Here is a 22621-nt window from a genome sequence, read left to right on the forward strand (position 1 = left end):
TCTACCTGGAAAATAATAATTAAAACTAACATAGTGTCACCAGTTCACCTAAGATAGAAGAAAATTATCTGCCTGCACTCAAAGGGAATATCTCTAAATAAAATCAGTGGCTGATGAAAGGAGAACCCCAGTCACAGAAGTTATCATTGTTGTTATAAAAAGATAATTAAGGAAGAAGAATAGACCATGCTCCTTCTGCAAAATATAAGGATAGTCACTGGCTTACACAACTGGAAGCAACACAACCACAACAAAAAGAAAAACCACAAACAACAAAAAAAAATGCAAGTAAAGAAAGGGCAAAACACATGACCAAGGATCACTTGAAACATAGGCTGTTCCAAGAATGCTTTACACCCAAGGCACATCACAGGCATGAGGATAGAGGACAATGACTTGTGTTTAAAAGTCATGTAGATATGGTGCTTAGGGATGGTTTAGCAGTGGACTTGGTAAAATTAGGGTAATGGCTGGACGTGATGATCTTAAAGGTCTCTTCCAACTTAAGCCATTTTATGATTCTATGACGCAGTAAGAACCAGACAAATAAGGTGTGTTTTCCCTTCAGAAAACCCATGGCAAGATAGATCTATCTTTACTGAGTAACAGTGATGACCTGGAGAAGCAAAGAGCAGGGCTCAGAAGGGAAATTCTCCTTTGTAGATTGCCTTGCTAGTGCAGCTAACTAAACAATTAAAGAAATACAAGAACTTGGCTTGAGACTGTCACTCCAAGTTAATGGAAACCCCAGATCTAGTGAATTATGGAGTCCATCTGCTGTGATTGACTCTCAGTGAATTGGAAGTAAATATAGTCTCTCTCTCTTACGCAGATAAGCCATGTGTTTTTCTTGCTATTTTTCCAATTTCCACAGAGCACTTAATGCAAAATGCAATCTTGATGTTTGCCTGACATTCCAACTGATTATGGCATGAAACAACACAGAAAATTTCTGAAAAGAAAGAGGAAGACTATTGTCTACGTTATTTTAAATAACAGGTATATTTGCAGTAGTAAAAAATATTCTGTTGCTGTCATGGCTTCAGACTTCTGAACCCCTCTGGTTAGGAGCAGCAAGGTCATCACAGTTTAAGGAAGCTAATCTAATGGTACTTCAATGAAAGATATAAATAAATAAATAAGTAGAAAAACCAGAAACGTGAAACGTTAAAAAGAAGTTAAGTTGTTTTGAGGTATCTCATGCAGAGTCAAAAAGAAAGCAGAACACAGACTCAAGGAACCACAGAAACGGAAAAAGGCCTATTTTGATCATCTGAACACCCACTGTAGCATCATATGCCAGTTCATGTAAAGAAAAACATGTTTAGCCTACATAAACAGCTAAACCCTGTTTTAGATCTTGGCAGTATTTATATTCCTTCCCTTGTTTAAGAGTGAAATTTAACAGTAAGGGCAGAAGTTTTTCCAAGTAATAAAGTGATTTTTCCTGTTTAATAGTTTTCAAACAGCCTCTTGTGACCTATGTAATCATTAAATGGTCCAGTAAAAACCTTCTGCAATTGCAAGATCATTTCCTTTACCCTGGTCTAAAATCTACACAGATATTGTTTTACACTACACTACCTAGATACAAGCTAAGTCATAGAAACGGATAATTTTTACTGTGTAGCTTGTGTGTGTGAAAGGGGTCTGGAAATATTTTATAACTCAAAACATGAATCAGGTGGCTTTGTCTGTAATTACTCACTAAACTTTTCATATTTTTTTTATTATCTGAACTATTCTAAAAACTAACTGAGAGTAATCTGGCCTCTGTGTTTTACTTTACCATTTGAATACTCCTTTCTTTCCTGCTCTGGGTTTTAATTAAGAACTCATTTGAAAGGGCTTTGCATTCTTAGAATGTGTTTGCCACTACTGAATTCCTCAAAAATATCATCAAGTACATTTGGCATCTGGTCCTGTGGCTAATTAGGAAAGCAAAGGATCTACATAAAATAGCCTTTAGGCTCTGGAAGAAATCTGACATCAAAGGAACATTAAGCGTAACATAGTTTTCCTCTCCAATGGCCTAACACCTCTAGAAACTTGCCCAAATGATAGCAGGGACAAAGTGAAGAACAGGGGTATGGCTGATGCTCACGTAAAACAGTTCTTTTCCTCCTTTACTCTAATAAGGAGTTAGCAAAGTACTGTTCTGCACATGGTCAGCTACTTTTAAGCTCACATCATTGTGCTCATTAAGGACTCAAAGAAAACAAACATGAAAAAAATACATTAAAAGCATCATAATCTTAATTGATTTTTTAAGAATGAAATATTTTTATCTAAATTCATGTATTTAAAATATTAAAGATAAAAGAGGAATATTATTGACTACAGGAATTGCCCTTGGTTTTTTCAGCTCCACTGTTTGGAAGTTAAAAGTGTTGGGGGTTGTAGGACAGAATCGCAGCCAGTATATATTAAAGTCAATAAAATGAAGCTTACTGACTAAGAAAGCATTCACTTCTCCATTAAGTTTATTATGAGTCTACTAGTTTCCTGAATTTATGATGGGCACTATACAAAGTAACTTACGGTGTCATATATACACTGCCACTATACCATGAAAGCAGTAGATACTCTAATATGTGCAGTTTGATTCTCAAACAAATTGTTCTGAATCCTACCTTTGGGAATACACTTTTTTATTACTTCACCAGTTCTAGTATGCTAACAATGTTAAACAGTACTTTAATAATTAATTTTATAATGCAGTTTATAAAGAATAAACTTTCAGGCTCTTGGAAAGATGTATCATGTGAAACAGATCAGTCAAATGAAGACATGTTTTGACTCTGTCACAACCCTCCTGTGACACAGAGATTGGACCATATTTTCCTTTTAAGTCTATATAACATTATCCTAGGTATGGTAATATGAATACTACTATCTTTAATAAAATGAAACTTCAGCTTAAGTTTCATGATGGTGTATTCCAAAATAAATTGTCTGTATTGCATATTATTTCTTTAAATAAAGTGGGTCAAGCTATTATAAAAGTAATACCTCTTTATTATTGTTAATAATCAATGGTTGTCTTCTCCAGTCCTCAGCCAGTTTAACGTTGTTTTCTTATTTTCTGGCCAACAGGCTGATTGGCAAGCAAACCACACAGCTGCAAGGCTGTATAACTTCAGCTTAAACTCTGTGTATTCAACTCTTCTAAAAATCAGGTCAGATGGCTGAGGTCAGAGTCTGGACTGCTATCAGTTCCTTACCTTCCTAGTCTGGACTGTGTTAAAGAAAAAACTCAGACCAGCTGACTGAAGAAGCCTTCTCTGGCTTTAAAGCCTTTAGAATTATAGCTAACTCTTTTTTTTTTTTTTTAATTTTTATTTTTTTTTTTTTTGTAAAGCAAGGACTCGATTTTTTTTCAAAGTGGCACTAAGTGCAAATAGAAACAACTTTTGACTTTAATACATTGATTTACATTCCCTGTGTTCATGTAAGTTATATTAATGCAAGGAATCATACTGAGGCCACTGTTATTGACTACAAAGCTCTTCCCAGTTCATGAGCTAAAGTTCACTCACTAACCATCTGGTCTTCACCACTTTAGTTCCAACTTTTAGATTCTCACTTTGAGATTTCCATATCTTAAAAATAAAATAATATCTTGAAAAAAGCAAGTTTGAAGCAATCATTGAAAATAACATTGAGATTATGATTCATTAATCTATTAGGAAGAACTCCTCACACACTAGGAAAACCACACTTTCTCATTTTATTTCCACTCTTAGATTTCAGAAGCATGATTAGAATCTAGACTGTTACCTTTAATATTCATGTACTTTGTTGATAGTGTTTAATTGTAAACAATTCTTCATATTTTTTAGTATTTCTAGCCTAAGAAGATGTGATTGATTGAATTTGATTGAGCTGTGTCATATTGACTTGGTTTTGTTGTCTGTCCCACTCCTGACCATCTGAGCTGCTTGGTTACTCCAGAGGTTAGTCTTATTATTATGTTTGCAGCAGTGTTATGCATTTTGCTGGCCAGCATATTTCAATTAATTATGTTTTCCTGAAGAAGAAATAGGACAAGAAACTAGGCCAATTATTCACTGTTAACCAACAGAAACACATTTACACTAGTGGTCCCAAATGTTCCCTGGGCCTCTGTTTAAAATTAATCCATCAGAATATCACATGGAGGATGCTCAAGACCCCCCTCCAATTATTTAAAATCATGTCATTAAATCAGACAAATGCTGGCACTGAACCTCAGCAGGCGCTAATTTAACCCATATGCTTTGGGACTGTTCCTACATCCTTTTGTCCTAGCCGGGAGTTATTCAAGATTTTTTTTATTTTTTTATAATAGAATAAAATTTTAAGATAACCATACAATTTTAAGCCCAATGAGTTCTAAATGGAAGCTGGATAAATATAAAAAAAAAAAAAAAAACAACAACTTAAGCTCAGCAAAACATATAATGACTTCTTGGAGACCAATATAATAGAAAGGAAGATTCAAAAGTGCCAAAAATCTGAAGAGTAGAGCACAAGCATAAAAATCCAGCCATCATGGAATTATTGTGGAATATTGTTCAGTAACAAAAATAATCAAGATAAATACCTACAGATACATGACATTATTCTGAAAAAAGCCCTACTAAAAATTTTGTGTCTTTCTGCAATTCTGTTTTCCATTTCTTGATGCTGTTTCTTTCTTCATTTTTTCTTCCTTTGCCATTTTTTCAACATCTACCCATATTTCTCAGATTGTCTTCTCAGATTATTTCCCATCTTTTCCCATGTTTAGTATACCTTCCTTTGAAATCTGCATATAACTGAAAAGGACAAAGCAAGGTAAGGCTTAATATAATTTGGATTTTTCTAAAATGATGTTGTCATTATGCACAATGCATTGTAAATAATCTATACATCAGCTTTCCATACTGTGATTTATTCCAAAAGAAACATTGATTAAAATATTATATTGATTTGTATATGACTCAGTAATGGAACTGTGCAACTTTTGGTATTTGGAAAAATAACAATAATCAAAAAGCATTAAAGTTTTGAGTGTATAAAAATGTTTTCCAGTGTGGTCATGGCTAGTGACATGAATCTGTTAGCCATTTACTGTGTGGCTAAACACATTTCAGTGCAGTCTTTCCAAAAGAATTATGCAGCAAGTAGTTACCTACCAGAAAAATGAAGCCATAACCGGTCAAGGCTTTCCCTGCTGCCTTTACAAAGCACTGGGTGTCCACTGGTCTCCTCTCTCCCTGGTCAGTTATGCCCTTCCTGATTGTCGTGCAGGTCCAAAAGGCAATGACAAAGGAGATGGAGACTGTAATTACAGAAAGTAATTGATACATGTTTAGAATCATTTCCATAAGAAATTCCCAAAGGTAGACTGGTTGAACCAAGAGTGTGGAAAGCTGAGGGATGGCGACTTTACCGAAGTGGTAGGGGAAGCAGGAGAAGCAGTTCATACTAGTGGAAGTTTGGAGGCTAAAAGGGCACAGAATATCTAAGTGACACACTGCTGACAGATCGATGCATTTACAGAGTGCCCAGAAAACATCAGACAGAAGAGAGAACACCTTTAACTGGACATCTGCAGGATTATCTTTTTAATCATCCCCCCCCACAACTCACAGCTAGGAAGGGAGGTTGAGTGTGGTCTTTACAGGGTATTGGCTTTACAATAAGTGTTCCTGCTCAGTTTTCCTGCTCTGTTGTCAAAGTGCTGTATGACTAAGAGACTTGTGCAGTCAGGAGCCTCTGCATAGAGACCAGCACCAAAATTGTCCATAAACTGGTCCTGCTATGATAACCTGAAAGTTACCAAGTGCTTTAAAGAAGGGAATACACTGAAAAAGCAAGCAGTCCAGCTCTCAGTCAGGGCATATTCTAAACCCCTATCACAATCCTGTCTTCCTTCACATACTCTCTGGGGAGGTGTACGTTACTAACAGTCAAAAAAAATTCCCTTGTATAGCTGCTTTCCCTGGGTAGATCATTAGAGGAACAAACAGAGCTGAATATTTTAGCTGATTAGTTAAAGCATTACTGAAACGTGCGGTTACCAGCACAATTAATGCCCACACAAACAAGAATAGCAAAGCTGTATGATAATATATACAACTTTTCTGAAAATATTTACATTTTTTCCCTCTCCCCTGAGCAGCTGCGATGCATTCTTTCGTTCCCTTCCTGTGCCTAGTGAGATCCAGGAGGGAAAGCATACTCAGCTTTGCCTCAGGGGACACATGGCAAGACACACTTGTGTGATACTCACACCACCATGAAGATGAATATACATTCATTATCTAGTCAACAAATGCTCCCTTTATGGTTAATGAACAGAATTAGGTTAATGAAATTATGGTTATTGAAAAGATTACCCCAAGTAAGTGATTCATGAAATAAATAGGTTATGCACATTGCAATTATCTGTTTTACTCCATAGAATATAAATAAGGTGTATTTAGCTCAAAACTAGACACCTAATAATCTAAAATTCAATTAACTCAAAAATGTTTCCCTGCATGTATTTTCTTCTCCATGTCTATCTTTTTGCAGGCTCTAACAGTGTTGCATTCTACATGCTACTTTGGATCATATTGTGTTTGCAACAGTGAGAAGCTTCTGATATACCATTAATATTATTCTGTGGTAGTTCAAGTTTATGAAGGAATCTGTTTAGAGGTAGGATTAAACACCTTATGACTCACTTTGAACCCAAATGATATCAACTGAGAGTCTCCCAAATTTGTGCACTGGAATTATATTTAAATTTTTTTTTTCTAGGTTATGATATTCCAGAGAATTTCTCCTCAATTTCAATTTTAGGAGTTCATAGTGAAAATGCATGTTACTCTATAGTTTTGGACTAAGAATATGCTTTTATAAATATTGTTACATGTTTAACAGCTGAGCTGCAAGGTAAATTTCATATATGAAAAAGAGCCATGGGAATTGTTGGAGTAAATTCTTTCTGTAGACTTGCCACTCCTATTGTCTAATCCTCTTCCCCTCTCCACAGGACTTTTATTGCACAATATATCTTAACCCAATATTCATGTTTAAAATCACTAGGAAGAAATATGAAGATCTTAACAAAGAAACCATCTTTTTGGAATAAACATTGTTCGCAGATTATTTTGTTGTCTTACTTTAGGGGTGGTTTCATAACCCAGAGCTGGTTCAGAGGTTTCAGAAATCATTCACTATCTGGATCCACTAAAAAGAATGTAGTTGTTTTAGCTAAAGAATGCAGCAGAGAAAAATGAAAAACAAAATAGTTAAATGAGCAACAGGATTTTTTTCCTTATGCCTCTTTAAAAAAGTTCTCTTGAACATAACATACTGCAAGTTAATATTAATCATATGAGGACAGATCACGTAAACAAAGCCGATCTAGTGATCTAGTTCCAGACTTCAGAAGGACTGTGAATCCTGTTAAATTTTCATTTTTATACTTCCAAACAATTTTTATAATGTAACATTTATTTTAGATAATGCTCAGAACTATAAATCATTTTACTTTACAACCCTTGAGTCTTAGGATTTATGAATACAGAATAAAATCTGTTTCCTATTTGTATGCTCTACTGTTTGGAATTACATGCTAGCAGAATAAAATCTGTCCTCATACAAATGTGATAACACAAAAATATATGAAAATGCCTTTGATTAGGTATGACTACTCAGCCTCATTGGGCAGACCTAGTGTGTTATGTTACTTGAACAATATAACAATAAATAAATTTCTTGGCTCACAAGAAGAGGAATGCTATTGCAATATATATCTGCCACATACTGAATTCTGTTTCTGGTTTGTGACTTTAGTTCACTGTAAGACTCAAAGGCTGAGGATCAAGTGTTCCAAATTTAACAGACATTTTTATCACTTTTATTCCCAGTGAGTTCCTGGTCTGGACACTATTTGTCTTAGTGTGTAAGTCCCATTCTTTAATTCAGACCAAAATTCTATTGTCTACCTAGTTTACAGTTTTCTAGTGGAAACTGCTATGCATTTATTGAGCATTTGTCATCTTAAAAAAAATTAATATTAAAAAAATATTCTCAGCCTCCTGTAGTTGAATGTGAAGGAGATTGCTTCTTTTCAAACACAGCACAGAAACACATACTAAATATACTACAGTGTTATAGACAATCAAGATGCTTCTGCAATCACTGAACTCATTCATAAATATAAGTGACCTTTTACATGGTGAAAGTTTAAATCTGTGAATAAGGAGGATGCCAAACAATATCAAAAGTCTATCTGTTCAAGATAGTATAGTGAAGACAAATTAGTCTCTGAAGGCAGTAATGTACATAAGAAAACATAAGTTTCTTGCCTTTTTCTATGGGATCTCATAGAAAAAACTTGAATGTGTTTACTTGATATTGCTTTCAATAACACTTCAAGAGCATATCTTTAGCCTTAGACATATCAACCATCCTTCTGTTGTGAGCCAAAGCTATTTCATAAGAACACTCTGAGCTTCAAAATTCATCCCTGGATAGACTAGATCAGGGGAAGAAAGATTAGGAACATATGACACACATAAAAAAAAAAAAGAAAAAAAATCTCCTGAGTGAGTAACATTTGCCTCTCTTTTAAGGTTATAAGAAGACTAGTACAAGACAGGGATGTTAGGAGGATTACCAAGGTCCTAATGGTATGATGCCTTCCATAGGAAGTCACATGTACCAACAGAAGTCCTCCTGAAGTCAGAGTTCCATTCAGACAAAGATCTGTCCAACTGTCACTAAATTGCAATTACAGTATCTTTACAGAAAATAAAATGAGGAATACTGATTTTACAAAAGAATAATTAAAATAATTAACATTTTCAGTCATTCACATATATCATTAGCCAAAAATCCATTCTCAAAACCCACTTTATTTCTTACAACATATGTGTATTACTGTGTTCCGTGCTGCGTGAATGTCCTCATACTTACATTTGAATGGGATTCCTAAACAATAATCCATCTGCTCAACTGATATTACAACCAATGTCTCTCACGTTCAGTTTGACAGACCTAACTGGCTACATCATCTTTACAGGGCTATCCCCCTCAGTGTATTCTGCAAGGTTTTAGATGGAATTCTGCTTATCTGAGGCATTTCTCAGGGCAAATGCTGAAAAAGGGCATGCCTAGGCTGCATAATGCACACTGCACAGAAGTCTTGAAGTCTAGAAGTCTTTACTGGAGAAGACTCATATCACACTAGTTTAGCAATTTTCTGATGAGTGTCTCTATTCAGGCATTCTCAATGAGAAATCGGGATAAAATGTACAGCTCTGTTGATTATGTAGGATACTTTTTTTCCAGCACCTCTTTCAAGAGTTTCGTCGGGATATTGATCTCTTGTAAGAAGCGTATAGACAGCTACTGAAGTAGTATACATTTCAGGAATCAGTACTGACATGCCTAGGCCACGAAATAAAAATAGGCCTTGGAGTGAATCATTTTTTTCTAATTTTGTGAAAGGTCTGATTCTATTTACTTGTAAATATGCATTGCATTAAAGTTGTCAGCACTGACTATCTATAGTTCTTAGGCAAATGCTAACAAAATATCAGTTGATTTCAATGAAATTAATAAAAAAAAAATTGAATTTAATTGACTCCAAGAAGAAAAATGAATAAAGTTAGACACCCAAGCATAGCTAAATATCATTGTCTAACAAAGGCCATATGTTATTTAAAGCTCACAGTGTACCAAGTCAACTAAGAGACTGAAAACAAAAGTTGGTGTCGTACTGATTTGCATTCACTCTTGAAATGCAGCCTCTCTGGTGTTCTTTTACCTTAACACCTCTCAGAACACAAGGTCAAGAAGAGAACAAAAATGAGGAGCTACTACAGATCTTCCATGCCTATCGTAAATTAAGAAGTGGTACTTTGCTCAAGCTGTTCAGGGTAGATCCAAGTGTATTCACTGTGAACAACTACAAAAGGCTCATCCCATTCCTGTTATTTATCATACTTCTTCAGTGAAAAATTGCTATAGAATTTTTTTCTGCTGACTGTTCATTCTGAACAACTTGGTTATAGTATGTCCCCATGAATTTTCCATATCTCAGCAGCCTTTTCTCTTGTCCTAAACTGTAGTCGGTAGGTAGCTCAGAGACTATTTTGTGCCCTTGGACAGCTGGCATACTATGGTTCTGGTCCAGTGGATCAGATGGTACTTCATGTATGACATTCATCCGTTTAATAATAATAAATAAACACTCTGGCTGTCCAGTCAAATACTCTGCATTCATGGCAGTGGAAGAGTTAGCTGAAGGTGTGCTTAAAATACTGAATTTACCAAATTGCAAAGACCATTTGTACTGTGCAAATAAAACAGAAAGAGGCTACAGTAAGGGTTTGCATAGCATACTTGTTTTTTGCACCCTAGAAAAATTCTCCAAGCCAAATCTACATTAGCTGCTACAGAAAGTTGGCTTAGTACTCAAAAAGAGAGGCCAGGGCACTTGTTCAAACAGATCAAGTACCCCTGGCTCTTAGCACATCTAACACAAAGGAAATACAACCAGGCCATGTTTTGAAAAGCAGCTGTGAAGTGAGGGGTTATGCAAAAGGCATATATTCTGACTTTCATCTTGGCAGAGGTGATTTCCAGATCATCAGTTCCATTGAACTCCATCTAAATAGATTCAAGCTACTCGAAGTTTTGGTGACTAGACCTAATTTTTCTCCAGGAGCTAGCTGAACAGTCATGATGAAACACAAGTTAGGTGTAGTCATATTAGCTTGCTTTGGTCATTTATCTTTAGCTGCCACGTAGCATGCTATAAGATCTGCTTTCTGCTTGCCATATTAACACACAATTTTCTACTGGCTGTATCATTTCAGCTTTAATATCTACAACATAGGCAACACAAGATTTATGAAAAGTCATATTTTATAAATTTTATCTTGTACACTTGCGGCTGTATCACACTCTTGTTCTATTGAATAAACTTTGAAGTTCAATACTAACTTGCCTGCTTAAAAAAAATGGTTTACATTCACATTATTCAGAAATATCACTATTGTGCAGAACGTAATAAAGAAATTTCCATTGTCTTTCAATTCTGGAGGCATGGGATAGAGCTTGGAAATAGCAAGATTGTCAAACAGGCTAAGAAGCACGATCCTATTTGTCTGGGTGTTTTAGGGTGTGGTTCTGTTTGTCTGTTTGTTTTGTGTTTTGTTTATTTTTTAAGAATGGAAAATGAGCAAGTTCTCATTGAAATACACCATTGATGTCTATTATGATGGTGGCAATTTAAACTTGCCCAGATATTTGAGAATGACGGCCTATGATTTCTTTTTATTTATTTTAAAATAAAATAATAATATTAGTTTATTATGCTTTATGAAAAAATCAGTTTCAGAATGTGGCTTGTAAAGAGAACATGTTAAATGCAGAAATCAAATAACATCTTTTAGCAGTAGTCTAGTTAAAATCCACCAGAACTACTGAGTCTGAAAAAAAAATATGTCCATAATGTTTATATGGAAAGTGACATTTCAAGCATCGATGATGAATGTAGCAGGTCTTTGTGTTGCACAACCCAGCATGACAGCTAAGGTTCTTTCCCAGTGGAGAAATTTCCATGTAGTCTGGAGTCATCATAGTGGTTTTATAACATTTGCAGGCTCAAAGGTGAATGTTCATCAAAGGTTCTAGTTAGGCAGTGTTTTGTGGTGGGAATAACCAGAGGCTATCTTACGTTAACATCTTTTTACAAATATTTGTGAGCATAAAATCAAAACATCTTCACGTTATTATTGCCAACGTTCTTTCTGGTTAGCCTCAGTAGCAATAAAGTACAAAAACAGGTGAGTAGATGAAAACAGTAGTATTAATTCTTTTTCAGTACTAAAATTATTTTGATACTGATGTCATTAGTGGAAAGTTATTTTATCAAAGCAACAAAGAATCCTCAGAAGCAAAGAAATCCCACATTTAATGTTAAGAATGTGCTGAAAAAATAGTAATTTTATCCTTGAACCAAACCCAAGAAAACATTGACTCAAGGCTTAAATGCTGTAGATCTGAAAACTGAAATATTATAGAAACTGGAAAATACATGTCATTTATTTTGAAGACAGAAAGACACTGAAATAAAATGAGATCTGAGCTAGCAGAAGTTTTCCAGAATAAAGTGAATATATGAGAGATAACGTAAGAAATATGGATTGAAATCCAGAGTAGCTGGATTGAAAACATAGAATAAACAGCAGCTTATAACACTGTTTTAGAAACAGGAAAAGGCATCTGGGCTTCAAAGAATCGTGCTGAAGAAAAGAGACAAATTTCAAATCTGTTCAAGAGACGACATTTTTGGCAACTTTCTAGGGTGGTTTCTCAGCCATAGCTCCTCCTCATATTGTCCTAGTTCTGCTGATTTTCAACAACAATAAACACCTGCCAAAATCAACCTGAAATTACTTTGGACTCAACATATAAGTTTACCAACTGAGTTAGAAGAACAAACCTGATGAAATGCTTTTAAAATTTCAAGAACCATCATATTTTGGATTCTATCCATATGAAATACTGCTTTTTTTCAAATACATGAGAGCATTTACTGGTATTAAATAGCTCTGGGAATTTTCACTGTCACGAAGGAGATTAGTGTCTTGCACTGTCTTTATGGTATTTTCAACTTCTGAACCAGCCTGTGACTAAATTTTTATAATGAAAAACGTTTGCAGTACTAATGCTGACCTCATTTGTCTCTTAAATGCTAGATGATCTTTAACCTTATGAAGCTAAAAACCAAAAAATCTGATCATTTAAACATAGAAATGGAAAATCTTGGACTTAGCAGTATCCAAGTAAAACACTGTCAGTGGAACAGGTGATAACACTATTTGCATTTATTTTCCTTTTAATCTTGTTAGGTTCATTCTGGTAGGTTTCTTTTCATTTACATTCACACAATGCAACAGAACAGTCTCCTTCAAAGTTTTATTTACACCAGAAAAGCACTGCTGCCTATTACTCCAAAATTGGAGTTTTGTAACTAGATTGATGTGAACATCCATAAAATTAGGTGCTTTTGAATATTAAATTTTGCCCTATTCTGCACACTTTGTATTTCTTAGTCATCATTATCAACAACTGCATTTCAGAGTTCAGAATACTGATGAAGGAAGAATTAATACTCTGAAACAATAACTGTATTGTAAGTATTAAAGCTCTAATCACTCTAATGACTGGCAATAACAATGTCTATGTGTGCATGCATTTTTGAGTAATGCCAGTGGGCACAATGATTGCAAACTGAAACAGGAGGTGTCTTCTGAACATTAGCAAAAACTTTTTTGATGGGAGGGAGATTGAGCATTGGCACAGGTTGCCCAAGGAGGTTGTGGAGTCCCCCTCCTTGTTGATATTCAAAAACCTCCTGGACTTGGCCCTGTGCAACCAGCTTTAGATGGTTCTGTCCAAGCAGTGAGGTTGGACAAAATTACTTTCAAGGTCTCTTCCAAGCTAAACCATTCTGTGATTCTGTGTAGTTCTAGGTATATCATAAGTGTGATGTTCTATTTTTCCACTTTTATGGGTAAAAAACCTATTTACTCTCTGTTTCCATAATGCTTCAAAAATGGTGGTTAACTAATAACTCCATAGAGCAATTATCTTTCAGCCATAATACAAGATGCAGTGATAAATTACTCCCCATATCGTTTATCTGTCACCATGTTCAGTATCGTCATCTGTAGTGAAAAAAATCTTTAGACTTAGGAGAAAACTGGACAATTCTCATCAGTATCTTTTTTGACTGAAAAGCAAAAATAAAACCTGGTTTGGTTCGGTTTGTTTTTCAAATATTGTTAATATGTACTACATTAAAATATGAGCAGTACAGACATAGTTGAATCTGTATTTGTTTCAAGTTTCTCTAAAACTATGTTTTGAAAAATGTTTCAGAAGTTCAGTCCAAGAGGAAAGTGTTCTCAAAATTCTGGTACTTATTTTAACTGTTTGCATCGTTAATTCTTTGAAACTTAGTCTGGACAAATTTGGAAAACTGACTCTAAGGTTTTCCTACCTGTTTTCAACATGACAACTTTAGTTATTACGTTAGTAGTTTATGAATTTTGATTACTATTAATCAATCTCAGTATATTTTTCTGGACAAGATTTTATTTTTTTTATTTTCACCTAATCCAGATTTATCTTTATCTAAATCGTTAATGAGAAAGGACAGAAGAGTTTGTTTCCATTCAATTTAGCTTTAACTGGTTGGTGTTCATTGATCAGATTCTGTCCTAAACTGTTTTCATGGTATCAATAAGAGTGCGGAGTTATTGACATAGTTTTCCATTTACACATGGAATATGATAACAATGAACTAGATCTATACATGAACATGAACAATCTGAGGCTACTTTAAATGAAATCAGTAAAGCAGAAAAATAATTCATCCCAATTTCTAAGTGATTTGTTCCAATTCTGCTGCCAGTGGATGAAGATATGCTTTGTTACAATGAGCACTAGCTAATTGACAGCCTTTTCTAAGCATTCTCAAAGGCAAGTCAAAATCTAACTGCTCATAAAGTGTGAAGTTTCTTGTGTATAGGGAATAGGTCTCCCTGGGTTAAATTTGAGATGTGTTAGCAGAAAATGAGTGGCATATTTTAAGACTTTAATTATGTATTACTACTTCATCAGAGTTAGAGACACTGCAAAACTGCTGAATTACCCCTGAATAAAAAAAAAAAAAAAAAAAAAAAAAAAAAAAAAAAAGAACAAATTTTCACTTCTTTGCCTGATTTATCTTCGGTAGCACTCTCCTGGCTAACATTTGTATTCAGGTGAAACCCAGCTGTACTTGCTTCTAAATGTTAATACAACATTGTCCCGTGACTGACTTAGAGCATGCCAGATGGGTTGCTTGCCTAGGAACATTCCCAGGGTCCTGTCCTAGGAGAGTCCCTGGATTATTTCTCGAAAAGCCATGATGTATGTCTCTGATATAAGGCAGGCAACATTTTTTCTCTCAGAATGTTCTTGTCATTCATATTTCACCAGTTACAGAGAAAAGATAAAAATACATCACCATTCACATGTTCCTTCAATCGATTTAGGATCAGTTACATGTGAGGATTTCAGGAAAAACAGAAAATACTTATTATGAAATGCTTTCTTTACTCATGGAGACAAAATTCTTTCTTTCGAGTTGTCAGTTTGTACCTTTTTACATCTGTTTCAGAACTGAATTTGTTGTTATTTGTAATGACACTAATACCTAAAAAAAACCCCATACTTAGATAATTTACATGCTTTCTTTGAGATTTGAAACATTATTTTCCTTTAAAATAATATTTTAAAGAGTTTCTCATACACGCCAGATACTTTGAAAATTCACATTTAGAAATGCAGTTTCTGTGGAATGTAGATAAACAGAATAAGGCAGAAGTCCACTGCACTAAGCAATGGAAGACTTAAGGGGCACAAATAGGAGGAAAAGAGTAAAGATTCGCATGCCTTTATTTTGGATTTAGCATCAGTGGCATAGTCTAACTTAGGCTGTTCTGGATATTATAAATAGTAATTTTAAACCTATCTTAGAACTCCATGTTTTAAGAAAGTAAAAATTCAGGAAGTGCATAAGGGCTTGCAGAGTTCATTAAAAGGACTTCTGTCGACTTCTGCTGTCAATTCTGCATAAAGTTACAAAAAAGTTTCCTTCATTGAAGTTCATTGTAGTGGAATAAGAGCATGCTCTACTTAATCATGCTTTTGGAATTTCTTTTGTGAAAAGAAAGTATTTTGGAAGCTGCATCCATGGAATGAACACAGATTCCAAATCTGTCTCTGTCCAGTGAAGATGCTAATCAGAAATGTACTTAAATGATAGAATAGGAAGAAAATCAAGAACTCATTCAAGTCAGTGCTGAATTCTTGCAAGCTGCCAATAGTTTTGTAATATTATTTCCTGCCAACAGCAATAAAATCACAAATTCAGCTTAGCTCTGTAGCAACAGGCTTGATCTTATTGAGATTCAATGAGTTAGTGATAAATACAAGATCAGCTGTAATCTTAGAAACCAAGATAAACAAAGAGACAGGAGTAAGTTAGAACCCTTCTAAGGCAGAGGAAGAAAATGACATCTTTGTAACATAACAACTGAATTGATCTTCATTGTCAGAAGTCCTTCCCTGTAGCATTATCTGATTCTCTTATCTGAACATCTTATTTAGGCAGTGACTCCTGTGCACTAAACCAAAGAGCTGCATCAGTTTAAGGCATAGACCCCGTATCCTTCTTGCTTTATTTTTCTGCCAGAAGTTATGCAATGAGTTTGGAATAGCAAAAGCAAGTGTTTAGGCCTCTGTATAGATTCATTGCTGCAACTTTGCAACTTCTATCTTCAGAGGTGCAAACACACCTTTCTTCTGTCACCCCTTTTCAGATTGTTCAGCAAAGTGGTAAGGCAAAAACTATCTTCAGCCACCACAGCTAGATTTGCCAAAGGTTTTGGTCCTGTTCTTTTTAGTAACTCATCTAAATCCATTATTGTTAATCCATTTGTTAAGGCTCCACTTTTTGTATTGTTTCACTACATATGGCACCAATCCTAATTACAAGTTTCACCAAAAGGACCCAATGATAGCACAACTTGCAAAAAGAAAATTTCCAATATAATTAGCACAGAGCTGTTCTCTTTGATATTACAATCAGGAAATTAGTAAAGACTCAACTTAGTTTGTATATCCTAGCAAACTCGTTAGGTGCTTTATGACAACCAGAGAGGAAGTTATGATGCTTGTATTCTCTATTTTTTTCCTCTCATTCAGCTACCGAGAAGGTAACTTGCAAAACTGAATGACTACCTAGCCCCTCTCAGTTAAGAGGTACACCAGGAATTTGCAGAGAAAGGAGAACAAACTGAAGCTGGTGATCTATACTCTCCAAGTCTTAATTTTTATTATTTCATTCTCAGAATATCTACACTTTCATAAACAAGGTTAATGATATATTCAGAGCCTTGTGGCCACAGATCTAAAGCACTTGGACAAAATGTAACACATCAAGCCGGGTCCTAACCAGTGTTTTAATGAAGCAACAAACTTTTATGCCAGCTCAACATGTAATATTTCCTTTGGATGTTTTTAAGCATAATCTACATTTTTTTGTTTGGACATCTAGTGATTTTATGCCCCCAAAATGCAGCTAAACTAGCCTATTAATATCAGAAGAGGGAAAAAAAATATGTTTCGAAAAACTGTTCAAATCTCCTCCTGCATGAGACACTCAGAGCAACTGAATGTAAACTTATATGTTCTCCTGTTTCCTTTATATGAAATTGCTTAGAAACAGAACACAGCTGAAACAAACACTTCAGTAAACTCCTTGAAATGACCCAAAGCCAGACTTTTTTTTTGCTAAGGGGCTGCAAATACTTAGGTCACATTACAGTTGATAGCAGTTTGTTTTGTTTGTCTGCCATAGCTGCAGATGACAGAGATCCAAAACCCACTGACTTGAGTAGGCTTTGGATTGACTGTGAGGAAAGGATTTTTGCTGTAGATAGGAATGCTAAAAACATAATCATTTAAGGTTCCAGTTTCAGAAAACTTATTCCAACCTCTGTCTCTCTTGCACATACACACAGTTGCTTAAGATCAAATTCCTTCCCCTTTGTTCGTGTTAGATAACTATAAAATCACTGAAGCTATTCAAAGAGCAAGATGTAATCCAACGTGAATAAAGCTTTAAATACTTGCATAAAGGTGGGAGCTTTCCCTTCAGGCCTTGTTGAAAAACTATCAGGCACACATTCAAATGAGGTCAGCAGATTCCTACGTGTTTTTACATACGGTATTGTCATTGAAAAACTCACTTGTATCAAAATCCTATTAAGCTGCAAAGTCAGGTACTCCATGGCTAGGGTGTGCCAGAAATGGAGCTGCCCTTTCTTCACCAGCTAGAAACCTAGCCTCAGGCTGGCTGTGCTTTTCCGGGTCTGTAACTCACAAACACAGTGACTGGTCCAGACAGCACTCACCAACACATGCACGTCTCAGACTTCCTGAGAACAGCTGAAACCAGGATTGATGCAGTTACCAAGAAAAGAGGACCAAGGCACAGCAGCCAAGTAGTTTGCTGCTATCCATCATTTATTTTCAACTTTCAAATGAAAAGAAATAATTTAAGAGGGCTAGGAGTGCCTGAGAGGAGGAGAATAATGAGGAGGGAGACAGGAAGAGGGAGAAAGGAAAGGGAGCTCTGACTCAGACAGTGAATCACTTTTTTTTTCTCTGAACAAAAGTTCAGACTTATCATGAACAACTGAAGATCTTCTGAGCTGATAACTTAAGTAGTCCAAGGAGACAAACAGTAACTTTCAGTTTCATCTTTTTTTTTTTTTTTTTTTTTTTTTTGTCCTGTGACAATCCAAACAAGTAATAGTTATGGGATTCAGTAAATCCACGAATTTCTATGTTAACCAGGTACTGATCTATCAAGGGAGTACATAAATTAACTTGGAACAAGAAAAAAAGGAAGAAACTAAACATTTTTTGCAAACAAAAAAAAATGAAATTTAATGCTGAATGTAATAAATGCAGTTTCCAGACTTGCATTAGGCAACATAGAAATTGCAGGCACAGAAAGTGACTGAAACCCTTACAAGGTGACTTGGTGAATACATCAGGACTTGCTGGACATTCTGGAAATTTAGGTGCTCTTCCTGGCTCTGTCCCTCGCACACTGGATTAATATGGACCAACCACTTCTACTTCTGTCAGTTTACTAATGCCCTTTTCATTTACTTAAGCACTGATGGAAGAGAAAAATTATATGTTTCACTCAATACTTAAAAATATCTGTTCCCTATAAAATACAAATGCAGTAGATTAAAAGGATGTAGTTTTAATATACATGAGCCATGTTATTAGGACATGTGATACATGACAGTCACTGGAGCAGACAGGCAGAGGAAACTGGTCCATGTTTGACTAAACTTGTCCATGTTTAGTCAGCTGAATCTTGCCCCAGAGAAGTGTTTACTTTGAAGATGCTTTAAGATGAATGCAAGAGTTGTCACTAACTACACTGTATAAAGACTCAGTTCAGTTGCCCTTATATTAAGGTGTTTAGTGCCATTTAAGATGCCTTCAGTTATCCTACATGGACTCCTTCCAGCCAATGCTCCAGAAAGGAAGGCACAGTGTCTCCTGTGTCTTCCCTGTCTCATCCATGTGTGCATGTGGGACACCCTAGCACAGCCATTCCAAATGGCAATAGAAGCTTGTGTTAGGTTAGTAACTGACAGGAACTGTAATGGGATGCTTATCTCAGGCTTAATCAACTTACATTTAGAGGCCTCAAGCTACGAGCTGGATCTTATCTTCCAAATCCCAGTAGGATTTAAATTTAGGAGAGGTGTCAAGTTTTTCTCTAGGCAGTTCCGTGAAAGCACAGCAGTGAAATATGTGGCACCTGCAGCATTTGATGACCCAAGCCCCAAATATCCAGCATTTGGTAATCACCAAAGCTAAAAAGCAATAGATCTGTAGTTTCTAGAATTAAATTTGTGTCTGTAAATTTTACCTAGAACCTCAATTTGGTATAAAAACAATTTTTGAAGTCTGATCCTAATTCATTCAGTAACTAATGATCACTATTCGCTCCATTAGGGCCTGTTAGCAATTTAAATATAGTGTGAAGTAACTAAGGTGAGAGCATAGTTCAATTCATAGATGTCTCCCACCATTTTAGAATGAAAAATTTCTTTTTATTCAGAACTCTTTGTGAAAATTTTCTTCTGAAATATAAAATTTCTGCACTCCTTTTCTTTGTATTTCTGAATCTTTGTAAAAATGTATGTCACCAGTGTAATCTCATTCTTATCATCTCACTCAGTAAAACAAAGAGAATGGGTTAAGATAACTTTAAAAAAAAATTTTCTTATTCTACACATTATTTTGTGAAATAGCACACTGTTTGAAAACAAAGGCTCCTGATTAAAAGCCAACATATCTATTGCATCCTGGTGGTAGTTATATTACAAAGACTAGTGTTTTCAGTACTATGGACTACATGTGAATTAAACATCTGCCTAGTATTATAACATCAATATAAAAAAACTATTAAAGCATCAAATTATCATCTTGTAAAGCTAGGAGACTTGTCCTGTCTCTGGGGACTTTCAGATATTATACTGATGCAATACTTGTTCTTAGCCAAGTAAACTCTGTGCTATTTTCTTTGTTTCATTATGTATACATATGTACATGCATTGTTTATAGACTGTGTATACTAGGAAAGGTCAGGTCTGCTTTACAGGTGTGAAATTAATAATACTTTATGTACAGGGGATTTCAGGGAAAATTGTTTTATATCAGTACTCTGACTCTTCACAGTGTTCCTTTTCTTGTGTGGTAAAGCTTTCAGCATAGCGGGTAAATTAAATCTTTGATTATGTAACAAGCTCAAAGAACAGAAGATTAAAGGTACAAGCAAACAAAAGATCACAATAATTTAAAGCATATATTGAAACATAAACATACAGCCTCCAAAGCATAAGTCAGCCGCTTAATGCATTAAATACTTGTCATAAGAAAGACATTTACCCTATTAACTATTCCTTTAGCAATATCCTCTGATGCAGATAGTGATGCACAACAATGGAAAGCTTGCAGCCCTGCCTGAAAATCCAGGTGACAGGAGGTCAAATGGAAAAAGATCAGTGAGCATCTCTCAAACTGTGAATCTAGATTACTTTATGAACAGCTTCCACACATCACAACATCAGTAAATGCTTTTTGCTGTTTCATATCCTTAATTGCCATTTATAGAGTTGTGCTATTTGTGATCTTCTAAAATTACTTTGACCATGAGGCAACAAAAATCAAAGGGGTTAAAATTTGTTATTCTTTAACAGTCAGTGTAAAATCCTCTCAGGTTTATGAACAGAAAAATGTTTTTTTAGTAACATAACATCTATATCTTTCAAACAGTTTCTACATGGAACAGGTTCTACCTTCAGATATGGTGTGTAGGACTATTGGAAGGAAATCAACTATTAACAAGGAGGCCTGTGCAGTGAGATTCATTGCTAGTGCTTTATAACAAAACAGAAAATACAGTGTCACAGGACCTATGGGACTGATGTTTCCCTGGAACAGAAGCTATGGGCTGAGCATGTTCCCCATGGCACTGCAAATGACACTAAATGATGAAGACAACTGTTTCATGCACTTTGGCTCTTCATTTTTTCTAAAGAGATTTTTTCTAGAGAGACCTCTCCAGATATAGAAGTGTTGCATGGCAGAGTCACTGAAAACTTGTGCAAAATACATTTTTTCTTCACTCTTCTTTTCACCTTTCCACTCAAAAAAGACTTGTTCAGACATGCTGTAGATCAAGGGCTGTGCTCAGGTAGCAATTCTAAGTCAGACAGTAGAATAAGATCAGGAGCTTCAGAGGTAGTCTAATCATCCTGCATTGCTCGCTCAAGCAGGCTGACCCAGACTTAATAAAAATAGACAATTGATGGAGTCAGGTGTCTCTGAACAATAATTCTGAAAGCTTTTGTACTGGGAAAAGATCCTGTAGTCACAGGACTATTACATCCTTTTTCCTTAGACCCACATCCTAGGTCTCTCTCCAGAGCCAGGTGCATCTTTCTAGGAAGTCTTGGTAAGAGACTTGGCAACTCCCTTTAAAACAGTTTGCACCAGTCTCCACTGGTCAGACTCGAGTCCTTCTTCTCCCTAACTACTAGTTCAAGAGTAAAGCTGCCTCCTGCTTTCTCCAATTCCAACATCCCCCTCTTTGAACACAGCTCCAGCATATGGAGGGGAGATTATCAGCATGCAGGATCCCCTCTAGGCCATTATTACAGTATTGTCTTTTACATAGAAAACTGATGGGAATGGTCTGACCCACAGAGTGTTATATGAAATGGAGAAAATCACTCCACTAACAACTATGTTTAAGAAAAACAAGCAGAAGAATTGGCACCTAAGCTTGGAAGAGGGTTTAAAGCACTAAACTTTAGTTTCATAGACATTCTAAACTGCAGCCTTAAGATGTTCACCAAAACACACTGAACAAGTGGACGTATCTCAACGAAAACTGCTGTTTTGTCATTTCCTATTAACTGTCTAAGTGCTGTTGAGCCAGTTTTCAGAGCTTGTCTGCAAGTGAGTACACAGGATACAGAGCAGAGATTTAAGTCCTCATTATGAATGTCAGCCCCATATTTATGGCTCCTGAATTTTAGCAGTGAAATTGTAAGTTGAATCAGCTCCAAACTCTTACCTGAAATCGAAGCAAAAGAAAGAAAAAAAAAATTTTTTTTACTTACTTTACATTGCAATTCAGCAACGCCAAATATTTCTGAGAATTAAAATTTTTATGTTAATTCTCTGTTTAGCACTCTTACAGGAGGAGCTAAATTCCTAGTTTTAAAAAGTAGAATGTACAAGATCTTAAAAAGAAGAATGTGTCATAAATTTAACAGCTGAAATGTGTAGCACTCATTGTTCTTCCTGAAGACGTAGCCTCACGTAGGGAACAAAAGATCATGAAAGTTAATATTCTTCCACTCCATCTATCCATACTAATTTTAGGACTTTACTGCTTCAGACTTTTGAAGCCAATTTGTACTGAAATCAT

The sequence above is a fragment of the Merops nubicus genome, unplaced genomic scaffold, assembly GCF_000691845.1.
Source record: "Merops nubicus isolate BGI_N331 unplaced genomic scaffold, ASM69184v1 scaffold3210, whole genome shotgun sequence".
Taxonomy (NCBI): Eukaryota; Metazoa; Chordata; class Aves; order Coraciiformes; family Meropidae; genus Merops; species Merops nubicus.